The 19,977-nt window shown below is 35.6% G+C and overlaps 1 long non-coding RNA gene across 24 annotated transcripts; it reads right to left on the bottom strand.

The window, feature by feature from the left end:
* Window positions 1–4,842: 4,842 nt before the first annotated feature.
* Window positions 4,843–17,032, bottom strand: LOC149152521 (uncharacterized). 24 transcript variants are annotated; one of them, XR_016263529.1, is made up of 7 exons: window positions 16,668–16,988; window positions 16,166–16,261; window positions 15,974–16,008; window positions 13,317–15,073; window positions 10,750–10,830; window positions 8,543–8,587; window positions 4,843–5,693 (listed from the first exon to the last, which is right to left on the bottom strand). It is a non-coding gene; the product is annotated as an uncharacterized LOC149152521 (long non-coding RNA). The 24 variants fall into 24 exon arrangements; XR_016263521.1 differs by having other exon boundaries at window positions 15,917–16,008; window positions 16,166–16,236; window positions 16,668–16,986; XR_016263522.1 differs by having other exon boundaries at window positions 16,166–16,236; window positions 16,668–16,986.
* Between the last annotated feature and the right edge of the window lie 2,945 nt (window positions 17,033–19,977).

Raw genomic sequence — 19,977 nt, 5'->3', positions numbered from 1 at the left:
ATGGTTACAATTTTTCCAAGGGAACCATTAACATGACCGGCTGAAACCCAAAGGTTGGAAGTCAACATAACTTTTTCGCCATTGCATAGCAATACAATTCGCTCAAGTTGCTCATCTTCAGAGGAAAGACTGGAATATGTGTTGTCATCTTCAGCTATGGATCGTGCGATAGGAGTGTTTAGAGATTTCATCATTTGCTTATTATGGACCATTGTTTGAGCATTTGTTGGAAATAGATGCATGGAATCATGGAATGAACATATTTCTTCTTCCGATAAAAAGGAATCTGTGCGCGACATGAGTACGTTGTAGTCGTCGATTGTTGGATTTGCATCTTTAATGTTCTGGAGAATGCTCCTGAAAGTAACCTGTGCGATGTCGTCGCCTTGTTGACGAAATATTGTGTCTAATGTGATGACTGTGTTGAAGGTGTTCCACAGTGCGCTTCCATGGCTCGTCCCTGCATATAGAGGTATGTCTTTGACGGGTGGTAGTTGACCGAGATCACCAACCAATATTATGGAACAACCACCGAAAGGAGTGTTTCTTTGGTGGGGAAATGCCTCGCGAAGACGTTCATCAATATGGCTGAGAAGCTTTGGCCCAATGAAGCTCATTTCATCAATTAGTATGTATCTTATATGCCTTAGTTCTTCTTGGAATTTTGCAAGAGCACTACCTTCTAACGGCATAAGATCCCTTATAGGAAGGTGCAAAGCAGAATGGATTGTCGATGCTTGTATGTTGAAGGCGGCAACCCCTGTAGGGCGAGGAGCATGATCGGTGAAGGTTCCAGGCTTGCAAGGCCTATGAGCATATCTTTGATGCAATTAATAAGGAGGGATTTTCCCGTACCAGCAGTGCCTTGTATTATCATTCTGAGAGCGGGTAAATAATCCTTCCTAGCAAAATGATTAAAAATAATATTTAGAGCTTTTCTTTGCATTGGAGATAATGTAGTAAGGGTCGGCAGGGTATGTTGATGTGTTTGAAGAATGCGGTGGATGGAGCGGCTATTCTCAATGAATTGTATTGCATTATTTTGTAGATCCAATGGGATAGTGGTATGATTCCAGTTATGGGTGTCATCAAAGCCACGAAGACCAAGCATGTCAAGGTCGTTTATGAGAAGCTCATTTGTAGGGTGTAATTGGGAAAGTAATTCCCATTCATTTATTTCCATGGTGTCTGTTGGATTGGCTTCATTCATAGTTGAGGTATCATTTGCGACAGATTCAATATCAGATAGTGTGCGGTGTTGATGCCAAGGATTGTAGAATGGGCGAAATGTTTGCCAATTTGCGATGAATTCTGCAGCAGAATCTCCTATATCTTGTACGATACAGCGAAAAGGTTTGTATAGCATAAGTTCAACCCTGCAAAAGTCAGCGTAGCAAGGTTCTGTTGTGGATGGTATGGAGGAGTAACGTGGTATGACCCGAACAATTGCTTTTGTAGGCCTTTGTTTCCATTTGTTTGTTTTGCGACGAGGATCATATGACCAGGATCTTGCCAACTCTATTAGTGATGTGGACTCTAGGGTAGAAGGGCGCTGGATATATGTATCTATGAAGTGCGAGGATGTAGTGGAGGTGGTGTCCGTTTGTGGAAGGCGCATAAGAATTTTTTGGTTTACATTTAAAGAAATGAATGGCCGACTACATAATGTTAATGGTAATTTTTGCAGCATATGGCAGGTTTCTTGTGCTCCAATGTCACGATCAACAAGGGTTTCTGCAAGAAATTTTCGAAATGCGGATGTTGCTGGGTCAGCAATGGGTGAAGCCAGGACAATTCTACGTAGCATGTCGTGGAAGCTTTCAGATTTTTTTTCTGCTTTGGATGCATATTTGGCTATATATTTTTGTACGGCGTGTATGGAGAGTACTGGTTGGCAGTCAACATTTGCACGCCAAATAGATAGGATGGTAGGGTTATGGCTATTGAGTCGATCGTCGTTCCGAGCAGGGGTGTATGTTTTTTTGGCCATTGGAATCAATGAATAAGGCCGATTTTGGATGTAATTCCCACGGTGCTTTATAACGACATTGGAGTGAGGATCCATTTTTTCTTAGGCAAGTGCTTTCTGAGCATTTGTGTGACGTTCAACACAATTGACGAGCTGTTCATAGTCATTGAAAGGATTGGTTCGGAAGATTTGCGTTCCATGTTGTTTGATAATGAGAAGCGATGACCCTTTGTTTCAGAGACGCATCTGGAGCAGCAATACATGTGGTTGGAATTGCGGATATGTATTCCAGGATATGATTCAAGACAAATGGAGCTTGGGCATTTAGGTGGAAGTTTATCAAGCTTTGAACGAAAATCTCGATGTGCTTGATCAGTATAAACGTCGCTGAAAGCATGTGCGAAGGAGGGGTTAGGGCAATGAGGCATGGATGTATTTGTTTGAGAGGTTTGCTGAGAAGATAAAGAGTGATAATTGCAAGGGAGGATTGTTTTCAGGGTGGGCCATTCCAGACGAGGAAGGTTGGTCACCCTTTTGTTTTTTGTGTTTTTGACATTCTATGATGTTTTTTTTTGCTTGGTAAAGCTCACGACGCCGTGCATTTATTCGTTCTTTATTTGTTGCATAGTATCTTTGAGCACGTTCATTATTAGAAGAAGAAGCCATTCACAAAATTTATGGTACCTATAAGCAAGGGAGGGGAAAAGAAGAATGTTATCTGGAGACAACAACCATGTTATTGTATGGAAGCGAAAGAAGGGTAAAAAATGCAAGCGAAAGCGAAAGAAGGGGAAAAAAATCTAAGTTCTGAACAGTGCCATGTGAATTTTTTTATTTGAGAAATGCTTTTGAAAGAACGTATTAGTATTTTTTCTGCATACATGTAGGTAGTTTCATGTGTAAAGCTGATAAAAGGAAAAAAAAATGTGATTTTGTCCACTAACATAATGCTAGATACAATGGAGAACGAATATTTATTTCAATGGTATATAAGAAAATTTCATAAGAAGACATGCAACAATATATCGTGTAAAGTTGTATTTATAAAATTTGGACAATAGGAATTTCCAAAAAGCAAGGAACACATTCTGCAATATTTATCTACAATGTCGAGATGCTCTGAATTTCTCGAAGGATGTTGTTGCATTCTGTCGTGAAATGCAGTTTTTCTTCTTTTATGATAACGCATTTCAATCGTGGGACTTCTTTAAAAGTTTCTGTCTTCACCGATAGTGTGAAGATATGATCTGTCCATAGAGCTCTAGAGACAATTTCCTTGATTAGTTCTGGATCTGAAGATAATAGATAGAAGTCTTTGGCATTATTTCCAAGAATTGTAGAGCCCCCGTCTTCGAAAGCAACAGTTGAAGCCAATTCACCAGTGTGATCTTGTATGTCGATTTTCAATAAGTATCTGTAATCACAGTTGCTTACTTCAGCGTTACATTTTGGACAGAACCACATCCTTGTATTTTATGGAATAAGTTTTTTCATGCATTTTTTCCCACCAACAATCGACGAGCAAGAAATGTAGTAAAAACTATCCATACCAATTTTTGATGGAAGTGAATAACACATGTTAAATGATTAAATATGAGTCGTCAATTTAATAGTTATTAACAAGGCAGATAAATAATTAACGTCAATCATCAATTTAATGAAGATAACGAAGAATTCTTAGAATAATGAATGGTAGTAGTTATTGAAAATATGGCACTCTATTTCCAATGTAGAGATGCTTATCAATGTAATAACGATAATTATTTAAAAATTTTAAATATAAATATTTTATAAGATATTAGTCCTAAATTTGAATATAACAAAAATAGAAATAATAAGGTTTTTATGAATTTCATAAGTTAGGAGGTGATAAAAAGTAATTACGTTATGAAATTGGATAATTTAACATTTTATTTTTGATGAAAACCTAATCCTTATGGATTTTGGTAAATTTCTTTTATTCACTTGAAACGAAGATTGAAAATCACAAGTAAACTTGAATTATCTTTAAGAGTCCAAGAGACCCTTTAGAAAATGAAACCAAGAGTCATAAGATATTGTTTTGATATTTATATACTATTGATTAAATGTGTTAAATGCTTATCATATACTTCTGCTACACTCCATAATGGTATCAAAGCCACGAAAAAAACACGAGTTTTAAGGTCCTCCTCAACCAAGACGTTCCTCCTTTTATAGCATGGTTGATCTTCATGGAAAATCGTTCTCGGTTTGGTTGTTCATGCCGTTTCCATTACATGTATCCCTAATGGATCTCATCCCTAATGAATCTAATGAGAAGCTCTACAAGCATTTGAGGTAGATGAGATTATCACTTGCGATATGTCTTTTAAGCTAAAGTAATTAGTCTAAAAACTTCCTTTTTACTTGGTCATTAGAAAAGTAATTCATCATTAACTTTAAATAAGTTAATAACACAAAAAAGGCAATTTCGTTGCGGTAACTCCATTACATAAAACATCATCAACCTGCCTTCTCAAAAACAATTTGTTCTTGTGAATGGTGGTTGATAAAATGGATTTAATGGATTTCAACCTTTAAAAAATTACGTTGGCAATGACTTTGTATAAGCAAATATAAAGGAGGCTATACATTTTGAAAACATCAGTCATAACCATATAAAAAAATAAAAATAAAAACTATAAATCCAAAATAAATTCCTATAGTCTTCTACCATTGGAAGTAAATCCTTCAGAATAACATCATAAAAACCCATATAAAATTCTATTCGCCAACCATACTGGCCATGATCCTTGTCATTATCCAAGGATACCAAGACACTATTATTTTATGATTATGAAAACAAACACTTATAAGGGATCATTATGCTTATTTGATGACTATCAATTAAATTGAGAGATAACAGTAGTGAGGTTTCCCCTCCAGGATCTAAATAAACACTTTCATTACAGGAAATTACAGTCTGATCCATTTTTAGAACTGTAATTGAGAAGTCCATTCAAGAGTGTAATTTAAAGGGTTTTGCGATCTGAACTATTCAAATTGCAAATTCTTTTATTTCCCTGATTCCGGCTAAGTTGAACTGTGGAATGTTGGCAGAAATATATTATGATATTACAAACATTCGACTCTCGGCAGTGCTGAACATGGCTGACTCTGCTAACAGTAATATCAGCAATCTCTATCGTTGGATTCTACAATGGCAGCTATTGCTTTTGGGTTACAATGTCACCGGCGTCTTCACAAATATATTCATGCGCGCCCTTTCACGGGTGCTGCAGCAGCCGTTAGAGTACAGAACCCACAGATGCCAAAGTGGACTTCACAAGGCAACACCATTGTGTGGACCAAAAAAGGAAATAATACCATAATAGGCACCAAATCCTAGTTCATCACATAGCAGAATTCAACTTGCTCAGACACATCTGCTGTTAATTCCTGTAATTCTGGTTGCTGTACCCTGAGATACAGCACCAAAACTATTGTCCTTCTTCGTCTATCTTGACAGTTTTCTCTTGAATCTTGACAGTTTTCTCTTGATGTTATTCCATCCCTTCCTCAAGTCTCCACAGCAATCTGGATTCTGTATAGGAAGAGATTTTTTTAGGCTATCTAACCCTGCATTTTCTCTGACTATTTCTTCCTCTCCATGTTGTCATAGGTCTAAGTTCTGACAGTCTGAGTTGCCCCATGAACAACACTATCATCTTATTGAACCCTTTTTCAAAAGAGATTTCCATAGCTGAACAACAACGAGGATTATTAAATAGAGATTAAATAATTACATCAATTTCAAGAGAAGAATAATACCCATAACAGTACATTGAGGTGATAGTATGAACCCATAGCTTCTACTCAGAGTTGCACATTTAGCTTAACATATAAACCATTGATCTTCTCTTCTACAATTTATCTACAAATGGCTTGGTTTGTATCACATTGTATAATCCCATCTTTACATCTTTCTCTTTGATTTTCCTTAAAGGTTGCTTGGAACAAAAATACCTGGAACGCTTGTAAATACATTAGCATTTCCCAAATAAACAATGCCACCTTCATTTTTGTTACACATTTTATGTGACATATATATTAGCATCTCATTTTCTGTCTAACTATTCTTTAGTGTGGATATTGTCTATAAATATCATTTACTACATTCTTTATTGTCCCCAAATTACAATTTATTAATACCCTCACAATTATTCTGAAAATAACTCTGTCTGTACATTTTATCTGATGGGAACGATTTTTGCCTCAGTTTTGTTGGAAATCCAGGTCTCTGTGGCTATTGGATTGGATGACTTTGTGGGATATCTGCCAGACAACCCAAAGAGAAAGATCAATGTTTCTTGTACTTTCCTCCACTGCAAGTAGCAATATGCCCAATCAGTAAAATAGGAATCTCAGTAAGGCAGGGGAGATGTAGCTGAAGGGCCCATAACTGAAACCATCCCTTATGTGTAAAGTCTTCATTAAGAGAAATCCAAGTGGAACATGGAAGAGTCATCATTGTTACGTGAGCAACATCTTCCCTCACTTGAGGATGGTGTAGTGCGAACACAAGGGTGACCTCCCCAACTCTGCTAAGTCCTGAAATATATAATGAATATTGAAGGTTTTAAGGACTTATTATGAATCTGACTTAAGGGTTATTAGATTGTTAAGGATTGAATATTTATGAGACAGAATCACTGGTCAGATGTTACAGGTATTATCTAATGAATTTTACAGTCTTAGGAGTAGATTTAAGTGTAGAATAAAAGTTGTAATTTCTAAGATCCCTTGTGCTGAAATAAAGAGAATTTCTGGGCATATATAAATCTCAGTTGTAAAAGTTTTCTTATGACTGAAAAATGAAGATTTTGTTCTCAGAAATTTCAGTTTAGATTAAGATGCAACAAATGTAGTTTTTCTAGACTGTTTTGGATAGAGCTGGAGTGTGATGGATAACAGCGTCAGCAATATCATTTAGATGACCCTATTGCAAACTATAACTCCACAAGCTCTTCATCCTATGGAGATAAGTAAGCAAAACTTAAAGGCACCACTCTCTGTATGGTAATCATTGCATATAGAGTTCTTTTGTATCAGATTTTGCCAAATATAAGTTGCCATGTTGATTAGGGCAGAGTGTCATAATAAGGTCATTAGGGTCAGCAAAGAAGAAGACTTTGTAAAAGTCTTGAAGGAACCTCTGTCACAATTACAGAAACCTCTGCCAAAACAATTTGTCTGGGAATATTCCTGCCACACAGAACTTTACAAGGTTTACCCCATAAAGGTATAGATATAATGAACACATTTTATTTCTAGATCAAATTCAGTTTTCTTCTTGATATTCTCAAGTCTGTACATTTTATCTGATGGGAACAATTTTTGCCTCAGTTTTGTTGGAAATCCAGGTCTCTGTGGCTATTGGATTGGATGACTTTGTGGGATATCTGCCAGACAACCCAAAGAGAAAGATCAATGTTTCTTGTACTTTCCTCCACTGCAAGTAGCAATATGCCCAATCAGTAAATAGGAATCTCAGCAAGGCAGGGGAGATGTAGCTGAAGGGCCCATAACTGAAACCATCCCTTATATGTGTAAAGTCTTCATTAAGAGAAATCCAAGTGGAACATGGAAGAGTCATCATTGTTACGTGAGCAACATCTTCCCTCACTTGAGGATGGTGTAGTGCGAACACAAGGGTGACCTCCCTAACTCCGCTAAGTCCTGAAATATATAATGAATATTGAAGGTTTTAAGGACTTATTATGAATCTGACTTAAGGGTTATTAGATTGTTAAGGATTGAATATTTATGAGACAGAATCACTGGTCAGATGTTACAGGTATTATCTAATGAATTTCACAGTCTTAGGAGTAGATTTAAGTGTAGAATAAAAGCTGTAATTTCTAAGATCCCTTGTGCTGAAATAAAGAGAATTTCTGGGCATATATAAATCTCAGTTGTAAAAGTTTTCTTATGACTGAAAAATGAAGATTTTGTTCTCGGAAATTTCAGTTTAGATTAAGATGCAACAAATGTAGTTTTTCTAGACTGTTTTGGATACAGCTGGAGTGTGATGGATAACAGCGTCAGCAATATCATTTAGATGATCCCTATTGCAAACTATAACTCCACAAGCTCTTCATCCTATGGAGATAAGTAAGCAAAACTTAAAGGCACCACTCTCTGTATGGTAATCATTGCATATAGAGTTCTTTTGTATCAGATTTTGCCAAATATAAGTTGCCATGTTGGTTAGGGCAGAGTGTCATAATAAGGTCATTAGGGTCAGCAAAGAAGAAGACTTTGTAAAAGTCTTGAAGGAACCCGTTGTGTGGACCAAAAACGGAAATAATACCATCTCTTCTAAGAAATTTGTAACGTATTGTTTCTTTATTTAGGGCCACACAGAAATACGTATTGTAAAAAAACAAGAAAGTGAAAAAAAAAACTAAGGAATGCTGTTCTTGTAAATAGGGTAAAATATTATAGTTGCTGAGTGGCTAATGTACAGTTGATGGAAGAGGATTTTCTATCATGGTCCATGGATGAGATAGAAATGAAGCAAAAACTCAGAAAGGAGATTAAGGTTGTTACCGGAGTTGAAGCAATACAGAGAACGTCCAGAAATGTCCTTCAACGCTGAAAGTTGAACAGCAACTACAAATTAGTTTGCAACTGCTTCACATATAGTAAAAAATGGATATTGTCAGATAAAGGTAGGGAGAAATTCAATAACAAAACAGAGATTAAACTACATGCAAGATGATCCGAGAACAAGTAGTTTAATATTTTTAATATAATTTGATGGTTAAAAAAATATGTTGCATCATTCAAAAGTTATCAATTCAAATTTACAGATAGAATATGCATGACTTTGCACACTAAAAATAGAATATGTATAACTTTGCAAACTTAAATAGTGATTTCAGAAGTAAAATATATAAATACATTTTATGAGTCAAATTACTTCCAAAGTTAACAAGATTGGATCTCATTACAAGAACTTCCAGCCACCTTGTTGTAAGACCTTCATATTTAAAAACATTTTACCCTACTTATACTCTGTAATTGAGAGTATAGCTAGAATATAAGGTTGTACTTTGTGGGATATCTGCCAGACAACCCAAAGAGAAAGATCAATGTTTCTTGTACTTTCCTCCACTGCAAGTAGCAATATGCCCAATCAGTAAAATAGGAATCTCAGTAAGGCAGGGGAGATGTAGCTGAAGGGCCCATAACTGAAACCATCCCTTATGTGTAAAGTCTTCATTAAGAGAAATCCAAGTGGAACATGGAAGAGTCATCATTGTTACGTGAGCAACATCTTCCCTCACTTGAGGATGGTGTAGTGCGAACACAAGGGTGACCTCCCTAACTCCGCTAAGTCCTGAAATATATAATGAATATTGAAGGTTTTAAGGACTTATTATGAATCTGACTTAAGGGTTATTAGATTGTTAAGGATTGAATATTTATGAGACAGAATCACTGGTTTACAAGGTTTACCCCAGAAAGGTATAGATATAATGAACACATTTTATTTCTAGATCAAATTCAGTTTTCTTCTTGATATTCTCAAGTCTGTACATTTTATCTGATGGGAACGATTTTTGCCTCAGTTTTGTTGGAAATCCAGGTCTCTGTGGCTATTGGATTGGATGACTTTGTGGGATATCTGCCAGACAACCCAAAGAGAAAGATCAATGTTTCTTGTACTTTCCTCCACTGCAAGTAGCAATATGCCCAATCAGTAAAATAGGAATCTCAGCAAGGCAGGGGAGATGTAGCTGAAGGGCCCATAACTGAAACCATCCCTTATGTGTAAAGTCTTCATTAAGAGAAATCCAAGTGGAACATGGAAGAGTCATCATTGTTACGTGAGCAACATCTTCCCTCACTTGAGGATGGTGTAGTGCGAACACAAGGGTGACCTCCCTAACTCCGCTAAGTCCTGAAATATATAATGAATATTGAAGGTTTTAAGGACTTATTATGAATCTGACTTAAGGGTTATTAGATTGTTAAGGATTGAATATTTATGAGACAGAATCACTGGTCAGATGTTACAGGTATTATCTAATGAATTTCAGTCTTAGGAGTAGATTTAAGTGTAGAATAAAAGCTGTAATTTCTAAGATCCCTTGTGCTGAAATAAAGAGAATTTCTGGGCATATATAAATCTCAGTTGTAAAAGTTTTCTTATGACTGAAAAATGAAGATTTTGTTCTCAGAAATTTCAGTTTAGATTAAGATGCAACAAATGTAGTTTTTCTAGACTGTTTTGGATAGAGCTGGAGTGTGATGGATAACAGCGTCAGCAATATCATTTAGATGACCCTATTGCAAACTATAACTCCACAAGCTCTTCATCCTATGGAGATAAGTAAGCAAAACTTAAAGGCACCACTCTCTGTATGGTAATCATTGCATATAGAGTTCTTTTGTATCAGATTTTGCCAAATATAAGTTGCCATGTTGGTTAGGGCAGAGTGTCATAATAAGGTCATTAGGGTCAGAAAAGAAGAAGACTTTGTAAAAGTCTTGAAGGAACCCGTTGTGTGGACCAAAAAAGGAAATAATACCATCTCTTCTAAGAAATTTGTAACGTATTGTTTCTTTATTTAGGGCCACACAGAAATACGTATTGTTAAAAAACTAAGGAATGTTGTTCTTGTAAATAGGGTAAAATATTATAGTTGCTGAGTGGCTAATGTACAATTGATGGAAGAGGATTTTCTATCATGGTCCATGGATGAAATAGAAATGAAGCAAAAACTCGGAAAGGAGATTAAGGTTGTTACCGGAGTTGAAGCAATACAGAGAACGTCCAGAAATGTCCTTCAACGCTGAAAGTTGAACAGCAACTACAAATTAGTTTGCAACTGCTTCACATATAGTAAAAAATGGATATTGTCAAATAAAGGTAGGGAGAAATTCAATAACAAAACAGAGATTAAACTACATGCAAGATGATCCGAGAACAAGTAGTTTAATATCATTTTTTAATATAATTTGATGGTTAAAAAAATATGTTGCATCATTCAAAAGTTATCAATTCAAATTTACAGATAGAATATGCATGACTTTGCACACTAAAAATAGAATATGTATAACTTTGCAAACTTAAATAGTGATTTCATAAGTAAAATATATAAATACATTTTATGAGTCAAATTACTTCCAAAGTTAACAAGATTGGATCTCGTTACAAGAACTTCCAGCCACCTTGTTGTAAGACCTTCATATTTAAAAACATTTTACCCTACTTATACTCTGTAATTGAGAGTATAGCTAGAATATAAGGTTGTACTTTGTGGGATATCTGCCAGACAACCCAAAGAGAAAGATCAATGTTTCTTGTACTTTTCTCCACTGCAAGTAGCAATATGCCCAATCAGTAAAATAGGAATCTCAGTAAGGCAGGGGAGATGTAGCTGAAGGGCCCATAACTGAAACCATCCCTTATGTGTAAAGTCCTCATTAAAAGAAATCCAAGTGGAACATGGAAGAGTCATCATTGTTACGTGAGCAACATCTTCCCTCACTTGAGGATGGTGTAGTGCGAACACAAGGGTGACCTCCCTAACTCCGCTAAGTCCTGAAATATATAATGAATATTGAAGGTTTTAAGGACTTATTATGAATCTGACTTAAGGGTTATTAGATTGTTAAGGATTGAATATTTATGAGACAGAATCACTGGTCAGATGTTACAGGTATTATCTAATGAATTTTACAGTCTTAGGAGTAGATTTAAGTGTAGAATAAAAGCTGTAATTTCTAAGATCCCTTGTGCTGAAATAAAGAGAATTTCTGGGCATATAAATCTCAGTTGTAAAAGTTTTCTTATGACTGAAAAATGAAGATTTCGTTCTCAGAAATTTCAGTTTAGATTAAGATGCAACAAATGTAATTTTTCTAGACTGTTTTGGATAGAGCTGGAGTGTGATGGATAACAGCGTCAGCAATATCATTTAGATGATCCCTATTGCAAACTATAACTCCACAAGCTCTTCATCCTATGGAGATAAGTAAGCAAAACTTAAAGGCACCACTCTCTGTATGGTAATCATTGCATATAGAGTTAGAGACTGTTGGAAGTATCAAACATCGATCTGTCCTCCAACAATACCACGGGAACAATTGCTAGAGAGCTGGGGCATACTATAAATTTAGACAGATTGTGAATAAAAATTTCAGACCTCCTTCAAGTTGTCAGCGAAGGTACATATAACAGTTTAATTGAACAATTTAAGAAGTCGATTGCAAAGGGTAATATGCAAGGCTTAGATCTCTGCTGATTAGGAAAACTGACCATGCTCAGTTGATGCAAGTCCGAAGTAAGTGTCGGTATGTACAATGGAATAAATGATGAATAGTGGAACACTGTGAGGAATCAATGCGATTGTGCAAATAGGTTCTATGTTTTGAGCTCCAAATCAGAACATTGACCAGTGCAATGATCTCAAACCAGTGATGTCGAGTGATGTACTTGGAATGACTCTCAGTAACCCTTGAAGAGCTTTGGAGCAGCTTCTAAAGACATTATGTATCAACCTCTTGAACAGAATTTGAAGCTTTTTGAATAAGCCTTGAATCAGCATCTTGGAGAGTTTTTTGGAGAAATCTTGAAGCCTATTGAACAAATCTTGAACCAGAAGTAGAAGAAGTACCTTTTGGGGCAGACCTTGGGTTAACTTTTGGAACAGTTGCATCGGCCATTTATGTGAAATTGAGGTATGCATCATTTAGTTTCGCAACCTCTGATCAGATCAGTGTTTACATGGGTGTGTGCCAACGTCTATATTAAATTTATCCAGTAACTTATATCCAAGCGGGGTTTAGATGGGTTTGCGTTAAGGTCCATAATCAGTGCACCCAATAATCTCATATCAAATCAGGGTTTAGATGGGACTGCGCTGAGGTCTTTATTCCGTCCACCCAATTCGTCATTTAATTCCAATGCACTGATATCCAAAGGAATTGTTGATTGATCCTCCACGTGCATCCGGATTGTAGAGCACAGGGTGCTCAACAACCTCAGCAGATGGATCTGTGCTGAGACCTATATTCAATGCACCGATTGCATGATTGAGATTTAAAGCACTGTTTTTTCTAACAGAAACTGGTAAAATTCTATTACAAAAAATGGTTGCAGCGAGGCTGACACCACTGGTTAAACGTACATATTGTCTTCATGATTCAAGTTATTTGCACATGTAGAAAACATAGTACAGGGCTTACTGAAAGCAGAGCAAAGAACAAATCAAACCATAACAGCTTTAAAAGAATAAATCAGAAGCCATAAGAGGAAGAATGGCTTACATAAATCAGAAAGCATAAAGAAAGAAGGGCAAGAAACACTGACCGCTAAGAATTTTGCAACCAGAAGAGCAGAAATCCCATGTGTGAAGCAGACAGTAGAAATAGTGCTGTTATCTGCGCTGGATACGCGGCCCTCAGGCAGGAAGAAAGACAGGAAACCAAGAAGAAAGAGACGTTTCATCACTGCGAAGACACGTTTCGGTTCAATGACTGCGAAGAGTTTCGGTTCAGTCACTGCTAAGAGTCTAAGAGTCTCATCGCCAGGAGGCCTGGCTTTTCATGGCCCATTGTCAGATCCTCCCTCTCTGTCTTACAGCTGGTGGAAAAAAACATAGTAAATCATTCTATGAAAAAAACAGATTAAATCAACGGCAGAAAACACCTCAATCGTCTAACACAAGAATCAATGGTTCAGAATCGCACACATCACATTTTAGGGATGTCTTTCTTAGAGGGAACGCCTTACAGCGTAATAAAAGGAGAAAAACAAAAAAACAAAAAGCTGCTAAGACTGAAAAAAAAAAAACTAAGAGTGTCGTGTGGCTAAACTGGAAATCAACACCACACTGCCCGCAAAGATGATGAGATATATGCAATTGGATCTAAAAAACACTAATAATGTCAATGAAAACAATTTATGTAACACTAATATTGCTCTGAACCCTCAAAACTGGGAAACTAAGGGAAGGAACTTCCCTTTACTGCTCTTATTTTCAAGACAAGGAGTGGGAAACTAAGGGAAGGAACTTCCCTTTACTGCTCTTATTTTCAAGACAAGGAGATGGTTGACAGAATTTTGCAACCAGAAGAGCAGAAATCCCATGTGTGAAGCAAACAGTAGAAATAGTGCTGTTATCTGCGCTGGATACGCGGCCCTCAGGCAGGAAGAAAGACAGGAAACCAAGAAGAAAGAGACGTTTCATCACTGCGAAGACACGTTTCGGTTCAATGACTGCAAAGAGTTTCGGTTCAGTCACTGCTAAGAGTCTAAGAGTCTCATCGCCAGGAGGCCTGGCTTTTCATGGCCCATTGTCAGATCCTCCCTCTCTGTCTTACAGCTGGTGGAAAAAAACATAGTAAATCATTCTATGAAAAAAACAGATTAAATCAACGGCAGAAAACACCTCAATCGTCTAACACAAGAATCAATGGTTCAGAATCGCACACATCACATTTTAGGGATGTCTTTCTTAGAGGGAACGCCTTACGGCGTAATAAAAGGAGAAAAACAAAAAAACAAAAAGCTGCTAAGACTGAAAAAAAAAAAACTAAGAGTGTCGTGTGGCTAAACTGGAAATCAACACCACACTGCCCGCAAAGATGATGAGATATATGCAATTGGATCTAAAAAACACTAATAATGTCAATGAAAACAATTTATGTAACACTAATATTGCTCTGAACCCTCAAAACTGGGAAACTAAGGGAAGGAACTTCCCTTTACTGCTCTTATTTTCAAGACAAGGAGTGGGAAACTAAGGGAAGGAACTTCCCTTTACTGCTCTTATTTTCAAGACAAGGAGATGGTTGACAGAATTTTGCAACCAGAAGAGCAGAAATCCCATGTGTGAAGCAAACAGTAGAAATAGTGCTGTTATCTGCGCTGGATACGCGGCCCTCAGGCAGGGAGAAAGACAGGAAACCAAGAAGAAAGAGACGTTTCATCACTGCGAAGACACGTTTCGGTTCAATGACTGCAAAGAGTTTCGGTTCAGTCACTGCTAAGAGTCTAAGAGTCTCATCGCCAGGAGGCCTGGCTTTTCATGGCCCATTGTCAGATCCTCCCTCTCTGTCTTACAGCTGGTGGAAAAAAACATAGTAAATCATTCTATGAAAAAAACAGATTAAATCAACGGCAGAAAACACCTCAATCGTCTAACACAAGAATCAATGGTTCAGAATCGCACACATCACATTTTAGGGATGTCTTTCTCAGAGGGAACGCCTTACGGCGTAATAAAAGGAGAAAAACAAAAAAACAAAAAGCTGCTAAGACTGAAAAAAAAAAAACTAAGAGTGTCGTGTGGCTAAACTGGAAATCAACACCACACTGCCCGCAAAGATGATGAGATATATGCAATTGGATCTGAAAAACACTAATAATGTCAATGAAAACAATTTATGTAACACTAATATTGCTCTGAACCCTCAAAACTGGGAAACTAAGGGAAGGAACTTCCCTTTACTGCTCTTATTTTCAAGACAAGGAGTGGGAAACTAAGGGAAGGAACTTCCCTTTACTGCTCTTATTTTCAAGACAAGGAGATGGTTGATGTTGGAACCAGCAACTTATAATTTACCAAAAAAAACAAAAATATTAAAATCACTTGTTATTATAAAAGCCAAGGCTGGCTGCAGCTGCAATGAATTTAACCATACTCAATTAAATAAGAAAAAGAAAAAACGTCTTCTAGGGGCAAAGCAGAGAAATGAGAATACAATAGATATAGATTTCATTTCCAACCTCCCTAACTTTAAACAATTTCACATTTAAAACCTAGATATACTGTTACTCTCCTCTGAAACATTACGAGCAATTTTTAATTAGGCATGAAAACACTAAAGATGTCAATGAAACAATTTATTTAACAGTAATTTATTGCTCTTAACGCTCAAAACTGAGAAAATAAGGGGAGAAGTTACTCTTTTCTTTCGAAGAAACAGAGATGTGAGATTTATGAAGGGGAAGATTTGCCCTACACTGATTTTGTCACGAAGAGAATGAGATCGGCTACCTGTAATTTAGGAAAAGTATAAAAAAATTAACATTTCTTGCTACAATAACAACATTTAATTAAAAAACGCCGCTGCCTAGTACAGATTTAACGCATTAAAAATTTCTTTTGTGGCTACCCTCTTTTATCAAAGAGACAGGGCAGCTGCGCTTCTCACCTTTCATTCATCGTTGCCCTCTTTCTCACCTTGAAGGGTGAAACATGTGAAATCGAAGCGCTGGAATGGTCCTGGCACAAACAAATCCAAGTGAAGCTGCTGGCACAAATTTGTACAAAATGCAAAATGATATTTAAAATAGAGAGCTTCGTTCTGCATTTAACACGAATCGTGTAAAACGCAAATCCAAGTGAAGCTGCTGGCACAAATTTGTACAAAATGCAAAATGATATTTAAAATAGAGAGCTTCGTTTTGCATTTAACACGAATCGTGTAAAACGCATTAAGCAGAACAGAGTGAAAAAGAAGGGTTTTCTTAATAAAAACTGGATATTATGGGCCAAACAAATGTAAGAAAAACAACAGTTGAATTTGAAAGAGCTCAATAAACCAAAATCTTCTTCACTCCAGACACTCGCTTGTTCTTCCGCGGAAACCCTAAAAAATCCAAAATACATAAAACAAACCATAAAAAAGCCTTCAAGGAATAGAGCTGGAGTACCTGTTCTGCCATGGCTGCAGGAATTCAAGACTTCTAACTTCGCATTTCAAGGCCTCGGCCGCTCCAGCTCCTACCTATGGCTCGCTGGCGGTGCGTCTGTCTGGCTTTCTCATTAACGGTTCATTAAGGGTTCAGTTCTGGATGAGTGTTCGATCAACGATCACAAATCATTCAATCGTCTAACACCTGAAATCGACGGTCAACAATAGGACACGGTGGCGGCTGAGGCAATCCATTTCAAAGGGAAACGCCTTACGGCGTAATTATGATTATAAAATATTTTGTCTCTTCCGCTCATAGAAAAATAAATCACATTGATCTTAACAGAACAATTAAAAGATCTTCTGCCTGTAACAAATCAATACTCTTACTTAAAATTATAAGTTTGTAAATATGAGACATTTTCCTTTGCAAAATCTTGTTTTGTTTAGTACTTGTTTTGTAAATATGAGACATTTTCCTTTGCAAAATCTTGTTTTGTTTAGTACTTGTTTTGTAAATATGACACATTTTCCTTTGCAAAATCTCAACATGAATGAGTTTCCATAAATATATATATAATGGGAAACTTTATTTAACATAGTTTATTCTAGGTATGTGAATTATGATTATTATGAATATATAAAAATTAGTGGATGGTGTAGTTTATTATCAGTTTTTTTTGGTTAAATTAGTTATTTTATATTGTTTTTAAATAAGTTATGTATATTTATATAAATTTCTTACTCTAAAGTTTTTGAAAAAAGTTAGGTAAGAAAATGGTAAATAATTTTAAGAATCATGAAGATATATCATATTATTGGATTCAAAACATATACTATCAATATGTTTATTGTGTAGGAAATTTTTGAAATTTTCATTAATCAACTACAATCTTACTAGAAGTTAAAATCTACTATAATTCTAAGAATTTTTCCAATTTGTCTTAGCCATAGTCTATATGTTATACGTTTTGGAGAGTTTTTGGGCATATTTTTCAATCTATTTTGCCCAAAATATGACAAGGATTTATTAGAATCACAAGTTTGAGTTGTGAACTCTTCATAATCCGAGTACCAAAAAGGGATTTTTTAGGGTTTTGAATCAATATATGCAGTCAACAATTGATTTTAAACAACAAAGATTAAGGTTTGACAATTTTTTTTTTAATATAAGATATAATTCTTACTGAGTTACAGAGAAATTCCATGTCTCAAGGTTCAATATCTAGAAAATTTCACTTGGCTTGCTTCATGGCTTGCCTTAGTTCGATTACTTGCCTCGTGCTAACTTAGTCCGGTGTTCACTTTTGCATGGAGGTCCACACAACTTATCATTTACCATAGTATAATATAAGCAAGCATCCCTTCGCTTCGAGTTTCGTTTTGGAACATTTATGCCTATCATCTATACCTGTTCACCTTTTCTTTTGTTTCTTAATATGTGGATGGGAGTAAGTAATAACAATTTTCCATAATGCGCACTTAGGGAAACACTATGGAATTCAATGGTTTGTGACATCGTCAACTTATTAACCTTAGTTTCAACCAAGTGGGTTACTTATATTTAGTCATTTTGCAATATTACTTTGGCACATGTATGTCACTTATTTAACAATCATTTTATGCGAGGTATCCCATTATAGAGGATACTCCCTATCAACCATGTTTGATCACTTAGACCCTCTCCCTTGATACAATATTCGTGGATATAGGGAAATTGGGATTACTTGAAGTTTTAAGGAATTAGGTATCAATGAAAAAATGACATCACAAGATCTTGGCATACCAAATAAAATCAACCCTTATAGCTTGGTGGATATTAATATCCTTATAGCTACTCCTAACCATGCTCCAAAATTTGAACCTAATGATACACATGCTAAAGGCATGAATGTAGGTCACAAGGTTGTAGTGATTGGAGGTTGCACTACATTAACAATGCCTCTTATTGTTCTTCTACTTTTCTTGCACCATAGAATGATTTCAAACTCTCAAAGAAATTCTAAAACACTAGAAATTTTATAGAAGATATATTATAATATATATCAAGGTGATGGTCCTATGATCTTTATTTTGATGATTACAAAAATGTTTACGATATGAAACATGTACCATTTACTTTTTATGTGGATAACCTCATTCCATATAGGAAGGAGCCTAATATTTATGGTCTTAAGGGGCTCTCTATTGAATCTACTTTATAATTGGTTGTAGATGTGAAAGGTCTAGAATCTCCAATGCTAAATGGTTCATTAGTTTCTAGTCCAAAGAATAAGTGGTATTTTCTTGTATCCATTGGTCACTTTTTCATTAACTCTATAATTTCGAGATTTATCCATAGTTGACGATCGTATTATATCAAAGGTTTAATATCCTAACCATCTCATTAGGGATCCCTCTTTCCAAGGTGACTCATTGACATTAACAATTGAGGAGTTGTCACATGCACCTATTGAGGTTCTAAGTAGAGGTAAACATATAGCCTATTATAAAAAAAAACACTTAAATTGCCATTTATTAATAACAAAATTATTGGTGGAAACTTATCAAAGCTCATAAACTATTTTCGTAAAAAGAATGAAGAAATTTGGAAACATAAGACATTCAAATGTAATCTCTTTGGGAGGGTATTACTACAGACCTAATGAGCATGATAAGATTATTTATTTGATTATGTGAAACCAAGGAGCTGAGTGACACATATCTATGATAAAAATTGTTTCCTTTTATCAAGTTTATACATTTGTGATGCTCTATGATGAAAGAGGGCTTATTTTTTTCTTATGATCAATGTTCTAGAATTTAGATTTTGACTTGGTGGAAGAAAAATGCTCTCTATTTACTCTATTAGATATAATAGAACCCTATTATTGATAAGATATTTTTTTAATTGTGAGTATACTAGTAGAAAAAATATATGATTATTGTAATTGGTTGTTTGTGGATAGTAGTTCATATTATAGTTCCTGCTTGACCCTTTTGTAGATATGTACATTTTAATTATTGATTATATGAGAAATAAATTTTTAGCACTTTGGAATTTGATAGATTACTCTATGGGCATTCATCGCTTTACTATATTGCTCCACTCAAGAATATTAATCATTCATCACTAAAAGGAGTTCATGTTTAGAGGAGTTATGAGGCTACATTTGTGGTGCATTTACTCTTTTATGTTAATTTTATTTAGGAAAGAAATATTTTTACTAAAATTATTATGCATGTACATCTTTTAAATATGTATGTGCACATTTTGTGATATCTTTTTACTTATCTAGTTAGATAGTTCATAATTTTAATTGCATGTTTTTAATTTTAATGCATTTGAG

The sequence above is a fragment of the Pinus tabuliformis genome, chromosome 9, assembly GCF_031772625.1.
Source record: "Pinus tabuliformis cultivar Carrire ecotype Pingquan chromosome 9, CPIR1, whole genome shotgun sequence".
Classification (NCBI taxonomy): domain Eukaryota; kingdom Viridiplantae; phylum Streptophyta; class Pinopsida; order Pinales; family Pinaceae; genus Pinus; species Pinus tabuliformis.
This window is presented reverse-complemented; position numbering and strand designations above follow the sequence as displayed.